This window comes from Eulemur rufifrons, chromosome 7, assembly GCF_041146395.1.
Source record: "Eulemur rufifrons isolate Redbay chromosome 7, OSU_ERuf_1, whole genome shotgun sequence".
NCBI classification, from domain to species: domain Eukaryota; kingdom Metazoa; phylum Chordata; class Mammalia; order Primates; family Lemuridae; genus Eulemur; species Eulemur rufifrons.
Window position 1 is genome coordinate 103746130 of NC_090989.1, and position 24716 is coordinate 103770845.

Genomic DNA, 24716 nt, shown 5'->3' on the forward strand with positions numbered 1-24716 from the left:
CACTATTTCTGGGTATGTCTGTGAGGGTTTTTACAGAGGAGATTGGTACGTGAGCCAGGGCACTGAGTGGGGAAGATCCGCCCTCAATGTGGGCAAACACCATCCAGTCGGCTGGGGGCCTGGATAGAACAAAAAAGGCAGAGAAAAGGATTTTTTTTCTCTCTCTCTCTGTCCTGGATCTGGGACACAGTTCTTCTGCCCATGGACATTACAACTCCAGGCTCTCTGGCCTTTGGACTCCAGAATGTTCACCAGCACCTCCCCTCCCAGTGCCCCCGGGTTCCCAGGTCATCAGCTTTGGACTGAGAATGACACCGTCTGCTTCCCTTGGTTCTAAGGCTTTCAGACTTGGACTGAGCTGGGCTACCAGAATCGCAGGGTTTTCAGTTTGCAGATGGCCTGCTGTGGGACTTTTCAGCATCCATAATCATGTGAGCCAACTTCCTAATAAATCCCTCTCATCTGCCTATCTATATATCCTGTTAGTTATGTCTCTCTGGAGAACCCTGACTAATATACCATCTGCAAGTCATCTCCCTCACTTTTCCTAAAATATCTCAGCTTGGTCACGTATCAATAAAAATCTTGACATAGTCTATTTCTTGAAATCTATGAATTTCTTTTTAAATTAAATATTAGAGAATAGTTTTTGTTCTTTCTGAATCTCATTCGAATTTAGTTGTAGTGAACCCTAAGTTAGTATATTCATTGATAATTCAGGACTCATAAACTTGCATTATGCCTTTGGGACCAGCAAGGTGGCAGAGGTGAAAGATATAAAATCAATGTAAGAATATAGAGAACAGTGATAAGTGAGTGAACAAATAAAGGGTTCCTTCCTACTTAAATCCATTGAAATTCATATTTAAAAGAATATTGTCTGATAAAACAGAACGTCTGTCTACAACCTTCAGCTTATAATATAGTCGATAAGGCTAAAGAAATCTATTTAAAATATATTATCAAGAAAATTTGTAGTGATATTATTTAATTCTGATGGCTGTTGGAATTACATATTTCTAGGTAAATATGAACCTCAGAGTAGATAACAGAAAAAATGTATAGTGTGGTAAAATTATTAGCTTTGAGTCAGACTTTAGAAAACCAAAGTAAGGTCTACAACAAGGTTTAAAGATCTATTCAGGCTTAAGAGATCTTTTTACAATGACTTGATTTTATTTCCTCATCTGATTTAACTTAGCACTAAGTTAAATATATGCAAGAGCAAATCCAAAACAGCTGCCACTTGAAAAGAAATCAAAGCATAAAGAGGCAGAGAAACTAACATAAGATATATTTTGTTGATCTCAGATCACCACTATGTAGGAATCTTGGGTTTTTGGATAAAAAGTTAATGTAAATAAAGCAAGTCTTACTGATTTTCTTTCATCTAATGAAGGCTTAGAAAACGAAATGACATTTCTAGCTTTTTTGTTTGTTTTTTACCTTCCAAGAGAAGATAATGACTTTCTGCTTAGTATATATTTCCCCCTCTCCCTTTTCCTCAAAAATAGATGTATTGAAAAATAGACATCTACTTTTTCTTTTTAGCTTAATGAACATTATTTTCTTTGGGCTTCTAAAAACTATAACTATAAAATTAAAAGTCATCTATATGTTTTAAAATGCATATCTTTATAGTTTAATATCAGCGAAATTCTCTATAACCTGGCGCTATCAAACATTAAGTAGATAAAGTTCTAAAAGTTTACATAAGAAATTGAATAATTGTAGAGCTGAAACCTGAATCATGCATTTCTAAAGCACTTGTTCTTCCTCTATTCCATCTTTAAGCTAACACATGGGTTACAAACTCAAATGCCTCTTTTTCAGGTGAAGGAAAGAGTAAAACTGTCCAGGTGGCAACTGTGATGATTTGGAGACAATGCCCTATCTGGAGCAGGAAGCTGCTTCTCAGCTGTAGCAGATTTTTGGCAAGTAAGAACTTGAGACCAATGTTACTAGATCTTCCAATTTTTCAAAAGATGCTGAAAATATCTACTCTTCAAATGTGAAATCTCTGTATATAAAATAGGGTTTGGGTTAGGCACAGTGCTTAGTGGATATATCCTGGTATTTAATCACCCCTTTCCCTGGTGACTACAGAGATAATGGGTGTAGGACCAGGCTGGTGAGGCATCCTTTGCAGAGACTGAACTTCAACAGTCTGACCAACCTAGAAACACCTCATTTTTGGGTAAACCAGGTTGATCGGTCACCCTATCTAAATCTGAGGTGTTGGGTATATTTATATTGTTAACAAAAGACTGTAAGATCTGTAGATTTTATGGAGAGAAAGGAAAAGGAGAGCTTTATTTCCTATAAAGGCTTACAAACTGCAGGTTGGGAAATGGAGCCTATGGCCAAAACAGTTTCAATGGAAAAGAACCAGAACTCTGTAAAATAATTTAAAGAGCAGAGTATTTGTGACCACAGCCTGGAGAGCCATGTCCAAGAAGCATGAGTGAGTGGTCTCGCCATGCTTGGATTATAGTTTGGCTTTACACATTTTGGGGAAACAAGAATTACGTGTAAAGTCATAAATCAATACATGGAAGCTGTAGATGGGTCTGGTCCGAAAAGCAGGGCATCTTGAAGCAGGGCATTACAGGTTATAGGTGGGTTTAGATTTGCAATTGGCTAAAGAAATGAAGCTTTGTCTAAAGGCTTGGAATGTCTTGAGTTAAGATAAGGAAGTCTGTTAATCAGAGACAAGCCACTGGACATATAGCAGACATATACTAAGACTCAAGTGATCTTTTAAGGAAATTGTGACCTGCAGGTGTTGCTTAACCTTTGTCTACATGGCCTCAGGCTTGTTAATAATTTTGTATCTTATTGTTACAAAAAACAGCTGCAAAAGGGTCAGGGCCTAACTAGGCGTGTCTGATCTCCCTTTTCCTTATGGCCTGCAACTCAGCTTTAAGGGTTTTTTTTTTTTTTTTTTTTTTGGGAGGGTCCTTTTGGCCAAAGGGGGTTCAGTCAGCTGGGGAACTTAAGATTTTATTTTAGGTCACAATAAAAAGCATATACTTTGAAGATGAAGAGGAGAGGCTGGGATTTATGCGTGATGGGGTTGGCTATACATACATATTCAGCAGGTTATAGGAGAACTAATGAATATTTATGAGGGAACCCTAATCCGTGCACAGTGAATAAACATATATGTTACATACATCCCATGTTCAGTTTGGGGTAGATTTAACATTAAAATGAGGTGAAACGTGGCTCTTTACATCAGAAAGTGAAATATAGGGCACAGAGACATCTTATATTCAGTCTCCACAAACTGGCCAGAATTAGTCAGTGGACAGTGGTCATTTGTTAGGCTGGTCAGCTGTCATGGCAAAGCCACAATAAGGGAGGGAGAGTTTGGCCATTACGTAAGGCAATCTGTGGAGAAACCTTTCTGACAATTTTTTTTTTTTATTTCAGCTTATTATGGGGGGTACAAAAGTTCAGGTTACATACGTTGCCCATGTACTGCCTATCCCCCCAAGTCAGAGCTCCAGGCGTGTCTGTTCCCCAGACAGTGCGCTTTGCACTCATCATGTAGGTATATACCCATCCCCTCCTCACACCCCCCCTCCCCGAGTCAGCACCTTCAAGCGTGACCATTCCCCGGACGGTGCGCAACGCACTCATCATGTAGGCATACACCCATCCCCTCCCCCCATCCCCACCTCAGTCTGCTATCCGATTGGTATCATTCCCAGATGTGAATTTAGGTGATGATCAGAGAAACCAATTTTCTGGTGAGTACATGTGATGCTTGTTTTTCCATTCTTGGGATACTTCACTTAATATAATGGGTTCCAACTCTCTCCAGGAGAGCCAAAGAGATGTCATATCACTGTTATTTCTTATAGCTGAGTAATACTCCATGGTATACATATACCATAATTTACTAATCCAATCATGAATTGATGGGAATTTGGGTTGTTTCCACATCTTTGCGATTGTGAATTGTGCTGCTATAAACATTCGGGTACAGGTGTCTTTGTCATAGAATGACTTATGTTCCTTTGGGCAGATGCCCAATAATGGGATTGCTGGATCGAATGGTAGGTCTACTTGAATCTGTTTAAGGTATCTTCATAATGCTTTCTACAGGAGTTGCACTAGTTTGCAGTCCCACCAGCAGTGTATGAGTGTTCCTGTCTCTCCACATCCACGCCAACATGTGTTGTTTGGGGACTTTTTGATAAAGGCCATTCTCACTGGGGTTAAGTGATATCTCATTGTGGTTTTGATTTGCATTTCTCTGATGATTAGGGATGTTGAGCATTTTTTCATATGTTTGCTAGTTTTTTTTTTTTTTTTTTTGAGACAGTGTCTCTGTTGCCTAGGTTGGACTACAGTGATATCATCATAGCTCACTGCAGCCTTAAACTCCTGGGCTCAAGCGATTCTCCTGCCTCAGCCTCCTGAGTAACTGGGACCAGAGACTTGCCCAATGCCTGGCTAATTTTTCTGTTTTTTGTAGAGACAGGGGTCTTGATATATTGCTCAGCCTGGTCTCAAATTCCTGGCCTCAAGCATTCCTTCTCCCTCGAGGCCTCCAAAAGTGCTAACATTATAGGTGTGAGCCATCTCACCTGGCCCTCCGACATTGTTTTTTAGGAGCTGATTTCTATTTAACTATAGGAAAAAGTCTTGTGGTGGTTAGCAAGGTAGGGGAGTGTTGAGATGTGACTGCCTCTTGCTTTGCCAAAGTCATAGAATCTAGTTTTTAAAGTTTTCTGCCGTCTCTTTTTTTGCCACAAGGAATCTGTCTCACTGTACCTGAAGGTTTAGGAGCTTTATATTATTTCACAAAATACATATGGACTTGAATAGAAAGAATTTACGTGAAAGCTTTTAGGGATTCTGTCACCATTTGAAGGTCATTCTATGCCCTACTGACCTTAATGTGTCAGATTAAATTTAACAACAATTTATCGTACATTTCATATGTGCCAGATACTGTTCTAGGTGCTTGGAAGGGTACCAGTGGACTTAAAAATCAAAGATTCCTGCTCTCATGGAGGACAATTTAATGGGGAGAAACAACAAATAACAATTATGAAAGAAAAAAATTAAATTACCTAAACCATTAAATGTGCTATGGAAAAAAGAAAAGTTAGCACAGGGTTGGGGATTCAGATAACAGAGGTTTGGGTCTCATTGCAGCATGAAACCCTGTGGCTGGGAAGGCCCAAGATATAAAGGAGGTTAGGGAGCGGGCCAAGCAGATATATGGGAGTGTGTTCCAGGCATGGGAGCGAATCCAAGGCCTGTGTGTCTGTATTCTCCAGGAATGGATTGCTGAATGGAGAGCAGATGTAAGGTGTGTGGGTGGGGGCTGGGGTGGAGAGCAGAGAGACCTGCAAGGAAGCTCTTGAAATAACCCTGGAGAAAGATCATCGTATCAAAGTGGCAATTGTTGAAAAGTGGTATTGATGAAAAGTGGTCAAATTCTGGATTTTTAAAAAGCTGTTTCAAAATAATTTTAGAAGAATTACAAAGATAGTACAGAGAGTTTCCAAAGACCCTTTACCTACCTTCCTCTGTGTTAACATCTTACATGATAATGGTGCATTTTTTTTAAAACTTAAGAGATTGAAACTGGTATAATACTATTAACTAAATTATAGATCTTATTTGTATTTATTCAGTTTTTCCACTAGTGCCCTTTTTCTGCTCCAGGATCCAATCCAGGATTGCACCTTGAATCAACTCAGTTGTCATATCTCCGTCTCCTTGGTCTCCTCCAATCTGAGCTTTTCAGTTTTGCCTTGTCTTTCATGACCTTGCCACTTTTGAAGAGTACTGGTCAGGTCTTTTGTAGACTATCTCTTTCAGTTTGGGTTTGTCTGATATTTTCTCACAATTGTTCTAAGTATAGATTTTGACTAGGTGTGGTGGCTCACACCTGTAATCCACGCACTTTGGGAGGCTGAGGCAGGAGGATAGCCTGAGGCCAGGAGTTCAAGGCTGCAGTGAGCTATGATCATGCCACTACACTTCAGCCTGGGCAACAGAGTAAGACCCTATCTCTTAAAAATTTTTTTTATAGATTTTTGAGGATGAATACCATAGAGATGATGAGCCTTTTCATCATATTGTTTCTGGGATCCATGATATCAACATGTGTTATTACTGGTGATACTGTGATCACTTGGTTAAGGTGCTTTCTTTCAGGTCTCTCCACTGTAAAGTTACTATTTCTGTCTTTACATATTCTAATTTTTAGAAGCAAGTCACAAAGTCCAGCCCACACTCAAAGGTTTAGGAATTAAGCTTAACACTCCTAGAAGGAGGAATATCAAAGAATTTGTGGACATATTTTAAAGTCATTATAGCAATTAACAAATCGTTTGGGGGAGGTACTTTGAAGCTATGTAAATATCCTGTTTCTCTTTAAGTTTTGCACTAATTGGTGGATCTTGCCTGCAGAAATTATTACTGTGGTGTTCTAATGGTGATTTTCTATCTCCCTCAATCCTTCCACATTAGTTAATTGGATTTGTCCCTTTTTCTCAATGTATTTATTTTATCATTTATATTAATCTGGACTCATGGATTTTTTTCCCTTTGGGTTATAGTCCAACACTATTATTTTGTTGCTCCTGTTGCTCTTTGGCCATTGGAAACATTGTTTGGCTCCTGTGTCCTTTTGATGTACCCCCATTTTTTTTGAGCACTTCCTTACTTTCTAGTGTTGCAAAATGTGCCAGGTTCCTCTTGTGTTTTCCCTGCACAAGCTCTAGAATTAGCCATTTACCAAGGAGCCTGGGTACCTTTTGTTGGAGAATGATATTTAGAAGCCAAGATCTGAGGACCAGATTGCTAGTGGGATATCACTGCCTCTTGACCCTTTTAGCAGATAGAGCTAAAAAATAAATGCATGTTACTAACCCAAGTATTTTAGTTTCTTGTGCTTTAACAAGTTATTACAAACTTGGAGGCTTAAAACCATACCAATTTATGATCTTACAGTTTTGGCGGTCAAAAGTCTGCATTGGATTTCAGTGGGCTAAAATCAAGATATTGGCAGTGTTGTGTTACTTCCAGAGGCTCCAGGAGAAAATCTGTTTCCTTGCCTGTTCCATCTTCTAGGAGCTGCATTCCTTGGCTCATGACACTTTCCTCCATCTTCAAAGCCAGCATCATAGCATCTTTAAATGAACATTGCCTCACGCTGACACTCTGTTTTTGTTGTCACATCTCCTTCTTTGACTCTTTTAAGGACCAGTGTGATTATGTTGGAACCACCTAGGTAATCCAGGTTAATCTCCCTATCTCAGAGCTCTTAATTTAATCACATCTGCAAAGTTCCTTTTGTCATGCAAGGTAACATATTCACAGGTGCCAAAGTTAGGATGTGGATATATTTGGGGAAGGGACAATCTTCCACCTACCACTCTATGTATATGTACAACTACATTTATTTATGTATCTACCTGCCTATACACATAGTAAAATTAACATGAGTTCATACTGATATCTGGATCTATTTTGATGATAGAACCAACTCAATTTGCAGTTAGGTTGGATGTAAGGTGTTAGAAAGAGAGGAGTCCAGGATGACTTAAAGTTTTGACTTGGGAGCAATTGGAAGAACAAAGCTTCTTATCAACTGATAAGAAGGTAGTTATGGGCAGAGCAGTTTTTGTAGGAATTTAATTTTAGACATGGTGAGTTTTAGGGGTTTATTGGAAATACAAGTGGAGCTGTTCACTAGGAATTTGGATATAAGAGTTTGGAATTTCAGAGACATCTGAACTGGAGATATAAATTTGGGAGCTATCAGCAAATAGCATTTGATGCCTAGATGAGATCACCGAAGGAGTGCATATAGACAGAGAAGAGGCCCAAGGACTGAGTTCCGGCATTACCCAACATTAAGAAATTGTAGATAAGAGGGACATGAAACAGAGAGTAAGTTAAAAAGAGTGGATTTTAGCTGCCTTTATAATAGGGTAAAACAGAATAGCTCTGACTTGAAAAGATTATGTTTTAAAATGGATAATGAATACTACTAGCAAGAAGACTGGGTATTTTAAAATGTAGGAACATCATCTCAGAACTATTAAATCAAATGAACTATCCCCCTCAGTCTCAATAAGAATTAGTACTTTTATAGTCACTTTTATGGAAGAAAACTGAGTGAAAATATCACCAAACTTGTATTCATCATTTTAAACAGACAGTTAAACTCAATGGTTCTACTGAGATTTATTCTAATCCATTAGTCTCAAAGAATAAGTTGTTGAAGAAGAATTTCACTTTCTCCTGGTCTTAGTAGCATTCATCATCATGCTGTTTGTTCAGACTTTTTGGATTACAAACAATCTTAGGAGAACTAAGATACAGGGCAACCAGTCCTCCAATTTACCAGACCTAAAAGGCAATGAAGGTTGATTCCAGCTATTCTATGAGGCAGATAGTTAGAGGGAAACTATTCCTCAAAGGCAATTGCTTTAAGTTCTATAAATTCTTTGAGACTCAGAACATTGCCTACGGAACTATAGAGAAATTAGTTCTTATTAACAAACATTATCCTCTAATTCTCACAGCACCAATTAAGCTTAATACACAAAAGCAGTATTAAGGGCAAGATTACAGCAAATAATCCTTTCCACCTCAGTCTAAAAATATCCATTCAAGGGTGGAGATAAGCAAAAGCAAAAGAATTGCTGATTACAAAATAAGTCATAAGAGTGATCCATTGATTGGAGATGTAAATGTAATTTCCTCTTAAATTATCCCATGGGTTGTGAGTTTGCAGTATTAGACTGATAATCACATGAGTTTATCTAGGTATTTTTCTATTTAATTTAGCAGCTATCTCAAGTGGACTATGGGGAATCAAAATGAATACAGATTGCTAACAGATGAAGCTTAGACAAAATCTTGCCTTAGCTGGCATTTAAGCCTCCTAAAATTACTAAATGTACTACTTTACTTTCAATAGAACATTTTAATGCACTAATGTACATTTTAAGCCCAAGGGGCTGTGTATTAGTCAGGGTTCCCCTAGAGAAACAGAATTAATAGGATATATAGAGATATATATGAGGAGATTTATTATGAGATTTTGTGAGATTGTAGAGGCCAAGAAAGTCCCACGATATGCCATCTGCAGGCTCGAGAGCAAGGAAAACTCTTGGTGTAATTCAGTCTGAATCCAAAGGCCTGACACTAGGGTAGCTGCTGATGTAACTCCCAGTCTGAGGCCCAAGGCCTGAGAACAGAGGGTTGGGGGTGGAGGTGGGGAGAAGTTCTGAGAGCCAGAAGCTCTGATGTCTGAGAAAAGAAGATGGATGTACTGGCTCCTGAAAAGAGAGAGAGAAAAGTCCCCCTTTTTCTACCTTTTTATTTTATCTAGGCCCTCAATGATTGGATAGTGCCCACCCACATTGCTGAGGGTAGATCTTCTTTACTCAGTCCACTGATTTAAATGCTAATCTCCTCTGGAGACACTCTCACAGAAACACCTGGAAATCAGGTTACCAACTGTATGGGCTTCTCTTAGCCCAATCAAATTGACACATAAAATTAATTGTCAAAAGTCCATCCCTCCTCAACTTGGCATCCTTAAGCATCTCCTTAAACTGTATTAATTTTGAAATAAAAACAATAACCAGGTTGTAATTCCACCTAAAATGATATAACTATCCTGTGTACTACTAAAAATGCACTAGTCTCTTCCCCAGATGAGGTGGTAAGGTCCTTCAGTGATGTCTCCTCTTCTCCTGATAGCCCGTAACTTAAATACCATGATGTAAAATAAACAATATTAAATACTGTTGTAAAGTCAATATATCTTATGTTATATGATTAGGGTGTAAGGGAGGAAAGAAAACAAACATATTTGCTTAATATATGTAGATATACACATAAATGCATGCAAAGCAAAATAAGGAGAAAACACTCATGACAATTACAATTCTATTTCTGTAATTGGTCATGTGGTCACAGCTGAAACCAAACTGTTTCTGGTGAGTCTTATGGACAAGTATGAAGAAAAAGGCACCAAGGTACTGAGGGATGTGTTGATTTGCTCTAGCAATGAAACCACATGTGGTACAGCACCTGCAATTGGGCTCACCACTTAGTTAAGCTGACAATAATCAACTGTTATTCTCATGATTCATCTCATCATGACCCACTGGCCAAATAGCAGAGTTGAAGGGGACATGGTGGGAGGCACCACCCCTGCATCTTTCACGTTCTTGATAGTGGCAGCAATCCCTGCAGTCCCTCCAGGAATGCAGTACTGCTTTTAATTACTATTTTCCTAGGTAGAGGCAGTTCTAATGGCTTCCATTTGGCCTTTCCCACCATAGTAGCCCTCACTCCACAGGTCAGGAAACAAGTGTGGGAACTCTACCAGCTGCTAAGTATGTCGATTCTAATTATGCATTTTGGAACTGGGGAAAAGAACACAGGGTGTGTTCTGGGACCTACTGATTCCACCATGAGACAGATATGAACTAAAACTACACTGATCACCTGACCTCTATAAGCCCCTACTTACTGGGACTGGAGTGGCATTATGATCTCCTGGAATCACTATATAGTTAACCCTTGAACAATATGAGTTTTAACTGCATGTGTCCACATATATGTGGATTTTTTTCAATAAATATATTGAAAAATGTTTTGGAGATTTGTGACAATTTGAAAAAACTTGCAGATGAACCACTAGCCTGGAAATAGGGAAAAATCAAGAAAAAGTGAGGTATATCATGAAGCCATAAAATATATGTAGATACTAGTCTATTTTATCATTTACTACCATAAGTATACACAAATTTATCCTAAAAAGTTAAAATTTATCAAAACATATATACACAGAGACCATACATGGCACCATTAGCAGTTGAAAGAAGTGTAAATAAATGTAAAGATGCAGTATTAAGTCACAACTGCATAAAATTAACTATAAAACATACTGTATTATTGTAATAATTTTGTAGCCACCTTTTGTTGCTATTGCAGTGAGCTTAAGTGTTGCGAATATCCTCTTAACATGCTGTGTGATGCTAATCATCTCCGCCTGAAGAGTTCATCTCTCCAGTAAATTGCATATGGCAGTAAAAAGCAATCTCTCCCAGTTATCTTGCATTTTCCATCTTGTTTAGACTGTAGATCTTGAATAACACCATAGGACCCATATGAAATTCCACTAGCAATGATAGAAGTACTCCCAGGAAGCATGGGAGTCATGGTATAAAGTCATGACATTATCCCCAAAAAAGTTGAGTTGCTTGATATGTACTGTAGATTGAAGTCAGCAGCTGTTGTTGCCACCATTTCAAGATAAATGAATCCTTGACTGCACATGGTGGCTGGCGCCTGTAATCACAGTACTTTGGGAGGCCCAGGTAGGAGGATCACTTGAGGTCAGAAGTTTGAAACCAGCCTGGGCAACATAGTGAGATCCTGCTACAAAAAATAAAGAAGTAACCAGGCGTGGTAGCACGCGCCTGCAGTCCCAGTTACTTGGGAGGGTGGGGCAGGAGGGTCATTTGAGGCCAGGAGTTTCAGGTTACAGTGAGCTATGGTCGGGCCACTGCACTCCAGCCTGGGTGACAGAAACCTTGTCTCTAAAGAAAAGAAAAATGAATCTAGTATAAGGAACATTGTGAAAAAAAGAAAACTCATGAAGCCATTACTCCAGCTATGCCACCAAGCATGAGAACCTTGCACTTTTTGTGAAATACTTTTTTTTATCTGATACTGAAAATGTAGGTTTTATGTGGGTGCAGGATTCCTATGAGAAAGGTACATCTATAAACTCTAATATGATCCGAGGAAAAACAAAGTCAATATATGACAACTTAAAGAAAAACGAAGGTGAAGAATCTAAAGCTGAAGAATTTAATGTCAGAAAAGGATGGTTTGAAAATTTTAGAAAGAGGGTTGGCTTAAAAAATGTCAAGATAATCAGAAAAGCTTCTGCTGACCAAGAGACAGCAGATGAGTTTCCCAACAACATTAAGAAAATCATTGAGGAGAGAGGATATCTGCCTGAACAGGTTTCTAATGCAGACATAAGTGCCCTATTCTGGGGGGAGGGGAATAAAGCTACAAACGACATTTGTTCATAAGGAAGAGATATAAGCACCAGGATTTAAGTTAGGAAGAGATAGGCTAACTCTACTGTTTTGTGCAAATGCAGTCAGGTTTATGATCAGGACTGCCCTGTCTATAAAGCTGCTAACTCCAGAGCCTTGAAGGGAAAAGATCAACAGCAGCTTCCAGTCTTTTGGTTGTACAAAAAGAAGGCCTGGATGGTGAGAACCCTTTTTCTGGATTGGTTCCATTGATGCTTTTTCCCTGAAGTCAGGAAATATCTTGCCAGTAAGGACTGCCTTTTAAAGTTCTTTTGATATTGGACAAAGCCCCTGGCCACCCAGAACCCCGTGAGTTTAATACCAAAGGAATTAAACTAGTCTACTTGCTCCCAAACACAGGTGTCTCTAATTCAGCCTCTAGATCAGGGGGTCATAAGGACCTTAAAAGCTCATTACACACAAGATTCTGTGGAAAGGATGGTCGATGCTGTGGAAGAGAACCCTGGTAGAGAGAACATCATGAAAGTCTGGAAGGATTATGTCATTAAAAATGGCACCATTTTTATAGAAAAAGTGGTGAAAGCCATCAAGTCTGAAACAATAAAATAAATTCCTCCTGGAGAAAACTGTGTCCAGATGTTGTGCATGACTTTGTGGGATTTACAATGGAGCCAATCCAGGACATCTGAGATTGAGGATATGGCAAAGGATATGGGGGGTGAAGTGGTTCAAGGTATGAACCTTGAAGAAATTCAAGAGCTGACAGATACCACATCGGAGAAATTAACAGAAGATGACTTGATGGAGATGAGTGCTTCCAAACCAGTGCTAGATGATAAGGAAGAAGATGTAGAAGAAAAAGTGCCAGAAAACAAATTGGCATTAGACAATCTGGCAGAAAAGTTCTGATTATTCAAGACTACTTTTGACTTCTTTTGTGACATGAACCCTTCTATGGTACAGGAACTGAGACTAAAGCAAACAGTGGAAGAAGCATTGGTACCTTACAGAAACATTTTTAGAGAAATGAAAAAGCAAAAAGTCAGACAGAAATTATGATGTATTTCCATAAGTTACACCATGTGTGCCTACCTCTCCTGTCTCCCCTTCCACCTCCTCCACCTCTTCTGCCTCTGCCACCCCTGACACAGCAAGACCAACACCTGCTTTCTCTCCTCCTCATCAGCCTACTCAATGTGAAGATGACAAGGATGAAGACCTTTATGATGATCCACTTCCACTTAATGAATAGTAAATGTATTTTTTCTTCCTTATGATTTTCTTAATAACATTTTCTTTTCCCTAGCTTACTTTATTGTAAGAATACAGTATATAATACATATAACATGCAAAGTATGTGTTAATTTACTGTTTACATGACTGGTAGGTCTTCCAGTCAATAGTAGGCTATTGGTAGTTAAGTGTTAAATGAGTCAAAAGTTACATGCAGGTTTTTAACTGTGCAGGGATCAGTGCCCAACCCCCACATTGTTTGAGGGTCAACTTTACTTTAGAGCCATTGTCCAGTAGTTACTGAAAGGTCTAATTATTTCTTTTTCCTCAATACACAGTTACTCTGGTAAAGGCCTTAGCTCCTTTTGGGGGAAGCTGGGAGAAAGAGTAACAGTATAAATTTTTGGTAGTGTAGCAGGGTCCTTCCTTGAGGGGAACTGACCTCCCCTCATTCAAGGGGTTCTAGGTCTGCAAACTGGCTCAAGTCTGGGAATTAATTGAGGGACCATTACTCTCTGTTTGTATGATTATAGTTAGAGTTTTGTTCACTTTCTGCTTATGCAGATTAAGTATTAATAACAAATTAGTAGGCTTCCTGTCTACTTTACTTCTAAGAACACCATGATTAACTAGCCAGTGTCATAGGTCTGCAAGAGTAAGATTATTCTAATTGTTGTTGACTTTTATGGTAACTACGCCCATAAAGGTAGTTATGGGCCCACCTTGCCTATGACAATTAAGTGCCACCACTTGACCCCTGCCACCCTAAGATCTAATTATTTCCATTGCATTTACCTTTTCCAATTGAGTGACTGTGGTTTCCACTCTAAGGCCTAGCCTACAAAGAAGAATCACTGAACTCTTCATGGATGGTGGGGATCCCCTTACAAATTTATTTCTTAAAGTACTGGTGAAAGATATGTTTTCTACACCCTCCCAATGTGGGTGAGCAGGTTTTAAATGACATATCCACTCTAATATTCCAATCTCCTTAAGCCTTTGAATCTCTTCCTCTACATTATACCAAGGGAGATTGGCCAAGGTGGATGGTATTTTGATCCATATTTTGGCCAACCAACCAAACTGTTAGAGCCATTTCTAATTCCCTGAGTTGTAACAGTAAATGTAGAATCTCTGCCTAGTGGGCTCATGTCAATAAAATTTGGCCTGATCCAATTTTACATTCCTCTGCCATTATCCCACATCCTTAATATCCATTCCCACATATGTCCCCTGAATTTCTCGTTGTATAAATTAGAAAACACAAGGGTGGCACACTTTCTTATTGGTCATGCTTTGTACCTCACTTCTAGGGGCCTGCTGAAACATGAGTCTAGTTATAGGTCTAGAAGCAAAGAGGGGTGATGGGGGCACGTGCTGAGGAGAATCAGCATTGTCTTGCTTGGCAACTGCCTTAGAGGAGGTCATTATTTTTCCCTGAGGCAATGCAGGGTTAATACCCTCAGATGGAGGCAGGCAGGCTGATAACACTGGGGGTGGGGAAGCTGCTTTTGCTGGGAGTGGGGAGATCTCTTCCACTGGCAAAGAAGATTCATCAGAATTTAGAGGTCATTGTCCCCAGCTTCACTGGGGTCTTCCCATATATCCCCATTCAAATTTACAAAATCCATCCTTTCCCAATGAATACCCTCACTATAATAGTAGACACTCTGTGAAGCTGGGCGTTCAACCTGTGTCATAATTCAGCCAATCACAGGACAAGGTCTTGTGCCTCCATCTGAAGGGACTAACAGAGTTACTTAGCCCCTTGCCTCTTATGAATGATTGACTGGGGGTATCCAATGTAGATATTTTGCATATCTCTATAAACAGCTCATGCCATGGACTATCAGTGCTCTTTTGACTACTGAAAATAAAATCATTAGCATTTGAAAACTAATCAGATTAGAGAGCCAATTTCAGAAACCCCAAAACTAATTCAAAAAACTCACCTTTAAAGTTCTGTTCCTTTAGAACCACCCTTGGTACCAAAATCTATATTAGTTAGGTTTTTATAGAGAAACAGAACCTATAGGATATATATATTTCTCTATCTATTTATATATATAAGAATAATATATATTATGGGAATTTCTCACAAGATTATGTAGGCAGAAAAGTTCCATGATGCTGTCTACAAGGTGGAAAACCAGGAAAGCCAGTGGTGTAATTTATTCCACATCCGAAGGCCTGAGAACCAGGGGAGCTGATGGTTTAACTCCCAGTCCAAAGCTGAAGGCCTGAGAACCAGGGGAGGGGCACTGGTGTAAATCCTAGAGTACAAAGGTCTGAGAACCAGAAGCACCATTGTCTGAGGACAGGAGAAGATGGATGTCCCAGCTAAAGGAGGGAGAGAGAGAAAATGAGCTCTTCCTCCACTTTTCTGTTCTATCCAGACTCTAAATGGATTAGATGATGTCTGCCCACGTTGGTAAAGGTAGATTTTCTTTACTCAGCCTACTGAGTAAAGAAATTCTGATTCAAATGCTGATCTCTTCCAGAAACACCCTCACAGAAATATTGTTTTACCAGCTATCTGGGCACCCCTTAACCTAGTCAAGTTGACAAATAAAATTAACCATCAAAGTCTGTCAGGTACTTTCCAGGCATTTGTGAGTTTGGAGTGTGTGTGAAGTAATATGCTCATCTCAAAGGAATTCAGATGACTCTTTATTGTCGGCTGACATCTGCATGATTCTACTAGAAATCATTCTACCATGAGGGATGAGATAAGTAGTGTCTGTGCCCTCAACAGAGGGTTCTGCCATGTTTGGCAAAAGCATATGATGCCTTTTCAGGTCTGTTTTTCTTTTGAGCCAACAGATTATACAAATACTTAAGAATATAAGAATTTTCATGCCAGTTTGACAGCCTAATATTCCCATTTTACAAAGGTGAAATGACAATGCTACAGGAACTGATCAATAGGTTTTAAAATAGAATGAAGCTTTTATAAATCTCTATAAGCTGTTGACTTGAATCTCCTCTGTTTAATTTAGAGATAAAAATTCATGGCTAATGCTAAGATACAATAAAAATCTACAAACATAACTCTGTTGTATGGGACAATCACTTTCTGTTTGATACAAAAAAAAGTCTGTAAATGTTAAAGAAAATTTCCTTCAGATGAGTTGGTATACATCTAATGTGACCATCTGCCTTTGAATAAAGTGGGCCAATGCTGTATTAGCTTGCAAATATATAAAAATACAGAGATAAGCTGTGTGCACTGGTGCACACCTCTAGTCTCAGCTACTCAGGAGGCTGAGGCAGGAGTATCCCTTGAGCCCAGGAGTTGGTGGCAGTGAGCTGTGATCATGCCACTGTACTTCAGGCTGGATGACAGTGAGACTCTGTCTCTAAAAAAAAATTAAAAATTAATTATGAAAATAAAAATACAGATATAACCATTGGCTCTGTGCTATGCAGCAGGTCTGCATAGATGTTCCCATGGGATTTCACTGTGACTGATGAATTGGTTGAGTGAATGTAACTGTATGGGGTTTTATTTAAGAATCTACTTTCGTTTGTTGCCCATATTTCTAGTTTGAATTAACTAGGTTGAAAAAATGAGCCAGTGGACCAAATAGAATAATTATGAATACAAATGAAGTTTTGATGCAGAAGTTTCATGATTTAGTTCATGGAATGTTAATAATTATTGTGTGGCCAAAAGGGCTTCATGGTCAGATAAATTTGGGAAAAGTTGAGCTTAGTAAAGTTAAACATATTTCTTTACTGAAATATTATTCATATTTTAAAATATGATAATATGCATTGTGAATTGCTAAGGAAAGGATATATATAAATATATAGATAGATAAGGATGTGTGTGTGTGTGTGTGTGTGTGTGTATTGTTAATATTACCTGGAGAAAATCATATACCCAGGACACAATTTTGGACATACTGGTCTGGAAATAAGTACTAGTACTAAGAAATGAGTGCTTTGGTCTGGTACCTACTTGAGTCATTTACTGACTGTGTGATCTTATGCAAGATACTTAGCCTCTCTGAGCCTTATTATATTCCTCTGTAAAATTAGGGGACTGAACTAGATGACCTTTCAGTACTTTTGAAGCTCTAAGAAACAACAAGTCTTTGTTTTATGAAAAGATATAATTAACCTTGTTGACATCAACCACAAAATGTATACTAAATATTACCAGGCTTTCTTAATGATACATCATGGATCCACAAACCATGAATTTATCTAAACCCTTCTTTAACCTGTGACTCAGTATTTTTAAATAACAAATGCTTACTGAGTTTACTTCTTCTGCTATTTGGCTCAAAACAATTCATAAACTTTAACTGGTATTGCCTAGTTCTAATTTTTTAAATTTAGGGTAAGTTTGTGTCAAGAAGTCTACTTTGTTTTTGGCTACCACCATAAAGTAGCTCTTTTATGAATTCAAATACCTGAGGTCTCTTTGACCTTCCCTTAGTCATCTTGAAATCAGTTTTGTTTAGCTCCCTAGACTACTCAATGTCAAACCAGTGGCTCTGCCCAAGGTGGATTAGAATCCTTGGTAGTTCTCTCCAAACAATTTGCCATTCCAGGGATATGGTTCTAGGGCAAAGTCCGAACAATGTCATTCCATCTGGGGTCGAAGGAAAAGATGGCCTCTGAATTATGGAGGCAAATGCTGTGGTCCTCTCAGTACGGATGACCAGATCTCAGTGGCCCCTGTTTGGACAAAGGTAGCATTACTTTCTAGGGTGATAAATGTTTATTTTATTGTCATTCTAGCAGCCTAGCCACAATATAGCATTCTTTTCTTGTAATTTTTTCCCCTTTGCCTAAACATCTCATGAGACATAACTATCTTTTTGACAAACTTCATTCTTTACAGTTTATGAAAATAACCAATCAAGATGAAACAGGTGGGTATTTTCATACCAAATACCAACTGAAATGGGTGAAACATTTTAATTGAGAGAAAAATTATCCGTAAAACGTAATACATTTAGTTTATTATAGAAATTACCTAAAAAGTAAAGTTCAGAAGAATTTCACACCAGGAATCTCAACTTTTTAAAGAAGAAAGAATAGGCAACAGTTAAAAAAATATTCTCTATAATATTGTATGTCTGGTAAAACTGAACATTTTTAAGAAAAATAGCACAAATAAAACAATGGTATTGGTCCTCTTTTTTTTGAAAAACATATTCATATGTACGCTTTGGAGAGAACCAGTCTGTGGTAGACCAACAGGCATGGGTGTTTAGCAGATGTCTGTGATATTGCTCCAAACATTCTATTATAATTCCTTCTAAGTGGGAGCCAAGAATATGGCCTGGTTTATGTCTGTCATTTCCTTCTTTTCCATATTCACCCTCATTTATACCCTGTCTGAAAAAACCAACAATCCATATAATCAAATCAAATATTTCTTCTTCTGCTTTTTGTTGGGTTAACTCATGATAATTAAAAAAGAGTGACCAGTTGTGTTAAAGACAAAGGAAAATTATATTAACAAAATGCTCTTTTTCTATACCATGCACACACTGATTAAGTCATCTGGGCCAATCTGCGGGGTAGTCATGACTTTCTAGTCCTCTCAGAATAGCCCATTTATGTTCCCCTTTGTCCCAGAACAGTATCCTAATCTGCTGGCATGTGGCATGCCATTTCATCAGGAAGGCATGCTTGGATTCTCATAGGATCAAATACAATGATTCCCTTTCTGGGAGTAATGACCCCTAAGAGCGTCCTGGAAATAGGCTACCTGTGGCCTGATCTAAACGGTGTGGCACTTTTTGGAACCAAACCATTATCTTTGTCCCTATGTAATGTTCAGCAACTTATAGTTCCCTCTTTACTCTTTTCGATAGCCCTTCCTTGACTGATGCACAGAGCAGCTAGCTTGGGTGTTCTTCTTAGTTTGTAAGCTGAATAGGATGAAATAAGAAGGGGTAGATAGGTTAGTTGCAGGAGATCTTAGATGTAGGGCTAACTTTTTGGCAAAACTGTAAAGTAGCTGAATGGGGGAAGGAGAGGCAATTCCTTTTTAGAATTGCTTCCTGCCACTTCCTCCAACTTTCAACACACACACACACACACACACACACACACACGTGTGCTCCATGCCTTGCTCTCTCTGCCTCTCCATGGCTTCTCCTGAATCCCCCTTTTATTCTCTGCTGACCATCAATCAATCCTAAGGTTTTATTTTTTCTCTGAAATATCCACGGATAATAACAAAAGGTATGATACCTCTCAAAATTATTTTCATGTTATACAGGACTCAAGACCAAAAGCCTTAAGCACTGTATAGAACCAAAAAAAAAAAAAGATTATAGTAAAAAAATTATTAGCGTTGGAGTCAGTACTTTGTGATAATAGGTTGACATTTGATGAGACCAAGAAGCACTATTAAAAGTAGATCATTGTGCGTCAAAATGACCACACAAGTTTGCTGCAATAAATTTTATCTAGAATTTTCTGTCAACACTATTTGAACCTGGAAACAAAAGATAGATAATCTTATTAAATAATGACCTAAATAAAATTTTTCACTCCACTCTCCTCTCATATTACATACATGTAAATCCTTTTTGCCTTGAAACTTCCCTTTGTTACTATCAGACTGCCTTCAAAATAAGCAAGCCATTTTGAGGGCATTGAGATGAAAGCTTTGATAAGTTCCCCATTAATGATACTGATAGACTTGTTATGACTTTTCACTTAATTGTCTTCCAGACCTTGATTATGGCTCGGATCTTTGACATGCTAAATAAGTATGTTTGGTAAGTTTTTATGTTACAGCTGCTGACGAAATCAGCTAGTTTTATTACCCCACACATGTTAATACAGGTTCCCACAGCAAGAGAGGAGTGAACAGTCCCCCGTGGTGTCCCTCCGTCATTGCTGTGTGCTGTTTGCAGGGAACAGGCAGTGCCTGTGGTCATCACATAATTAGTCTTTCTCTCATGGCTACAGTCCAAAGGACACTGTGCCTCTCTCCACGGAGAAGCTGGAAAGGACCCAGGGAAAAGCAAATGCAAGATCAAGGGGTTAGGGAGACTTTCATACAAGATGGGCTAAAAATGAGATCTGGAAAGACCAGGGCTAAAAGGTGACATGAAGAATCCTGGAACAGTTGCCTGAGAGAGAAAAGTTTGAGTATTAAGGGGAGTACTAAGGCCCTGAATAGAGAGCAGGGTGGCTGCTCTGAAGCCACAAGAAAGTAATTTTAAAAGAGTCATTTTAAGTTAAAGAGATAGAATGAGCCTTCATCTCCCTATTTGCTAATGATCCTCTCAAGTTATGGTAGCATATGGTAGGTAGAAAAGATGTTATAGCTGTGCCCTTTAGGAGTCAATATGCCTTAAATTGGAATTAGAGACTATGAGAGCAATTTAAGACTATGTAGCATAAAATAAGAATTTAGACCCTGGCATTTAAGGCATTTAAGACTCCACACTGGTTCCAGATAGAAATATTATTTTTCCAGCTGAGAAACATGGCCTTTTGGCAGGCAAATCCTGTGCTCATGAACTGATAAAAATTACCCCATTGCATGCTCAGTTGCCTTCCCAGGTGACATGAACAGCTGTTGCAAAATCCCAGACCTCAATTCCTGCCAGACCACAGGCTACTGAGCCCAGAAAACAAAACCATGACTCATGGTGAACATTCATTGTCCCCAAGGTGGATATGGTGACAGCCACGCACGCAGGGTGCTGTGGAAACTTGGGCTCCATTACCCAGCTTGTCCTGGCGAGGAGGCCACCCTTACTCATTCTTGCCAGAATCCAAAGATGTTTGGGAACCCCGCTTCCCCTTTCCCAACTGTGGGAAGGAATCTGTGTCCTGTAAGGAGAGTGCATGCTCTAAAATAACCTGGTTTAACCTCCTTTTATTTTGTGTTTGCCTGATTTTTCTGGAACTCTATATTTGGGGAAGATGTATGTTTTCAGACTGATTCTTTCCTTGTGTGTAAGTCAGACAATTTGGGCTTTTTCCTTATCCCTACAATGTGTGACCACCTTCAGGATCCTATAGCCATGATCAGAAAAGTGGGTCCACTCCAGTTGTATGATTGTCTGACTTGTGACTTGGACAGATAAGGCCCAATTTCTGGATTTTACTGTTAAGACTAGTGTCTTGAAAGTTTTAGAGACATTGAAGTTGAAAAAGAGTGTTAAATACTGGCAAATGACGTGAGTGATTGTGTGTCAATCTGGAACAGGGGTACAGATTCCAGTATTTCCTGGGGCCAGGCAGGTAATGTGGACAAGAGAAGCAGGACAGGACTCTGCTTGGTGGTGTGGACAGGGAGCAGTGAGGACAGTGGGGAGCTATGGGGACCAGGTCTAATCTAATCTGACAATGGAAGCTGAGGATTGGCACCAGCTGGTATTGCCACATAAGGTTGTGGACTCAAGGTTGCTGGCTTTTTCAATTTTTTTTTTTTTTTTTTTTTTACACAGGAAGCCAGAAATCCAATTTAGTAAATGAAAACCCCGAGTCTTAAATATTAGCTGCTAATTCAAGTTGTAAAAAACCCAATCACTGTGGTTCACACAAGACACATCTGCAGATTAGGCTACGGGTTACCAATTTTTGACAGATGGCACAGAAATACATTATAAGTATTTTTGTTAATGCTCTAAATGAGGTTTTCTTAAACTGTACTCCTAACAGCTGAGAAGAGTAAACACCTACCTCAGATTCTGAGGTATGACATCACTGTGAGGATGAATATTCTTTGATGTCTCTTTGTTCTTTAAAAATTCATACTAATTTTGCCTTGTTCTCTGTAATACATTTGTGTTTACTATAAAATTGTATTTTGGATTGCTTAGCTTTGTGCCTAACAGGTAATAGATCTTCAGTAAAAATTCGTGAAATGAATAAAGTGCCATTGGTACATCTAGAAGATATACCCTGTTGATTTCGTTGTTTCCTGTGCCCCAGTGTGAGAAATGTGCCCTAGGAATGTGAAGTAACATGGACATTCCTTTGGCAGGTGACGGAGCCGATGGCATCGCCAGCACCTTTAGGCAGCATTGCACTACATGGAGCCATTCGCCAAATTCAACTTATAAAAGATTTCAGTGGATTCCTAGGATTGTTGCTCTCGTCATCTGGGGTCAGTTCCCAGCCTCTGTCATATGCTCACTGCATACATTTATGCAGAAAATTTCTCTACCCCATCTTCCAGACCGGTGGAGAAATAGATGGACACATTGTGATCCAACATGGAAAATGAAATCAGAGGTGCCAGGTGGAATCTGGGCCCCAGACATGTGAAGATTATGTTCTCTGAACTACGTATTCCATTCTTTTCACTATCCAGTGGTTAAGTCCTACATACATTACCCTAGTTTTGAATATCTGTTACTGCATAAACTCAGTGGTATAAAACAACAATAATTTATAATTACCTATCTAGTTTCTGTGAGCTGATTGGACTAAGTTAGGCTTCTCTTGCTAAGTTAGGCTTCTCTTGGTTGGCCATCTTGACCCCCTCCTATTTTATTTTTATAATTGGCACATAATTGTACATATTTGTGGGGTACACAGCTATGTTTCAATACATACAATGTACAGTGATTAGATCAGGGTATATAGCATATCCATCATCTCAATCATTTATCATTTCTTTGTGTTGGCAGCGTTCAACATCCTCCTTCTAGCTATTTGAAACTATAATGTATTATTGTTAACTATAGTTATCCCACAGTGCTATAGAACACAACAACTTACTAATAGGAGGAGTGTCAAAGAATTTGCAGACATATTTTAAAACCACTGAAACTTTAACCCTCCTTTTGTGTTGCCCTGAAGTGTCTTCTAAAGGGAACTTCGCATCAGCCTCTTCATCACCACACTTAAGTTCTCACTACAGCTGACAGTGCTTCCTCTTAGCCCATGTGTCAGGTGGGTGACAATGGGGACAGTAGAGCTTTGGGGATTGTCTTAGAATTGGAGGTCTAGAAGGGACCCGACCTAGTCCCACACCTGGGCTATACATGCCACATAAATCATAGAAATCTTAGAGTACTTGAAGCTAGAGTAAAAAGGGGTGAACCTTTCTGGAGCATCAATTAACACAAATATTTGAGAAGAGGAAATAAATTGCAGGACTTTTAAAATATTATTTTTATATTAAAGCAAAAATCTGAATTTTAAATAACAAAAATAATACTCAAGGAAATTTTCACTTGCCAAGGGTCCCTTGAGAGGCTTCCAGAATCTCAGTGCATGCATTCATTCACTTTTCCCTTCTATGACATTAGGGATTCTTTGTGAAAAAGTTCATGAAGTACCAGCCCTCTCACTTTACTGTCAAAAACCAAGATCGAAGTGTCAGCTGTTAGTAGTAGATTTGAGTTGAGATCTTCCAGATTCTAAGACGTACTAATTCTTCATAATTCTCTTTCCTGACGTTGGAGCAGGAAAATCTTTGCTGTTGCTGCTATGGATTCCTGATTATTCAGGCCTAGTTGTAAATCCTAATGTCCTTGCCTTGCTTACTTCTATTCTTCTGTTTGACTGTTAGCATTTTTTACTTTTGAGTAGTTTTAGACCGCAGTAGTTTTTGTTTGTGGAGTTAATAAATGATTTTACTTATTAAGCCTTCTTTTCTATCCATTTCCTCTTATAACAAAGGAACCTCACTTTGGGGGAATTTTATGTGGCCTGACTCTATGTGGTCTTGGCTATACTATCCCACGCATTCCCACCCCTGCCATCCCTGGCCAACTCCTACCCCCTTTCCTTGACTACAGATAAAAGCTCCTGAGCCAGATCAGGAAACCCCCTTGATTAGTTTCTATCCTGCCATAACAAATCCCTACAAACATAGTGGCTTCAGAAGACAAAAACTTATCTTTTACAGTTCTAGATGCCAGAGTCTAAAATCAACTTTATTGGAGTGAAGTCTAGGTGTCAGCCGGGTAGTTCCCGTCTGGAGGTTGTGGAGAATCTATTGCCTTGGCTTTTCCAGCTTCTGTGTTCCTTGGCTTCAGGCTCCTTCTTCTACCTTCAAAGTGCATCACCACAATCTCTATCTCTACTTCCATCATCACATCACCTCCTCTTCTCTGACTTTTGTGTTCCTCTTATAAGGACCGTGTGATTATATTGGGCCCACTTGAATAATCCAGGATAACCTCCCAACCTTGTAGTCCTTAATTTGGTCACACCTACAAAGTCTGTTTTGTCATGTAAACTAACAAATTCACAAGTTACAGATATTAGAATGCAAACATCTTTGGTGGGGTCATTATTCTATCTACTATACTCCCTTCCTGGGAAAGTAATTCATCCAAAGGTGAACATGTGACCTACATAGGAAAATCAAAGACTTCCCTGAGATTGTTATTAGGGTGGGAGGAGAAATTAAATGGCTAAGCTTGATGAAAACGGTGTTGGGGCTGCTGGCAACTATCTTTAGAGTTA

The 24716-nt window shown here is 38.9% G+C and overlaps 1 long non-coding RNA gene across 1 annotated transcript in view; it reads left to right on the forward strand.

The window, feature by feature from the left end:
- Window positions 1–258: 258 nt before the first annotated feature.
- The window catches only part of LOC138388013 (uncharacterized), a 65905-nt gene continuing 41447 nt past the window's right edge, over window positions 259–24716 (forward strand). The window contains exons 1-2 of the long non-coding RNA XR_011234033.1: window positions 259–431; window positions 1834–1938. This is a non-coding gene — a long non-coding RNA (uncharacterized lncRNA). The remainder of the gene's footprint in view (window positions 432–1833; window positions 1939–24716) is intronic.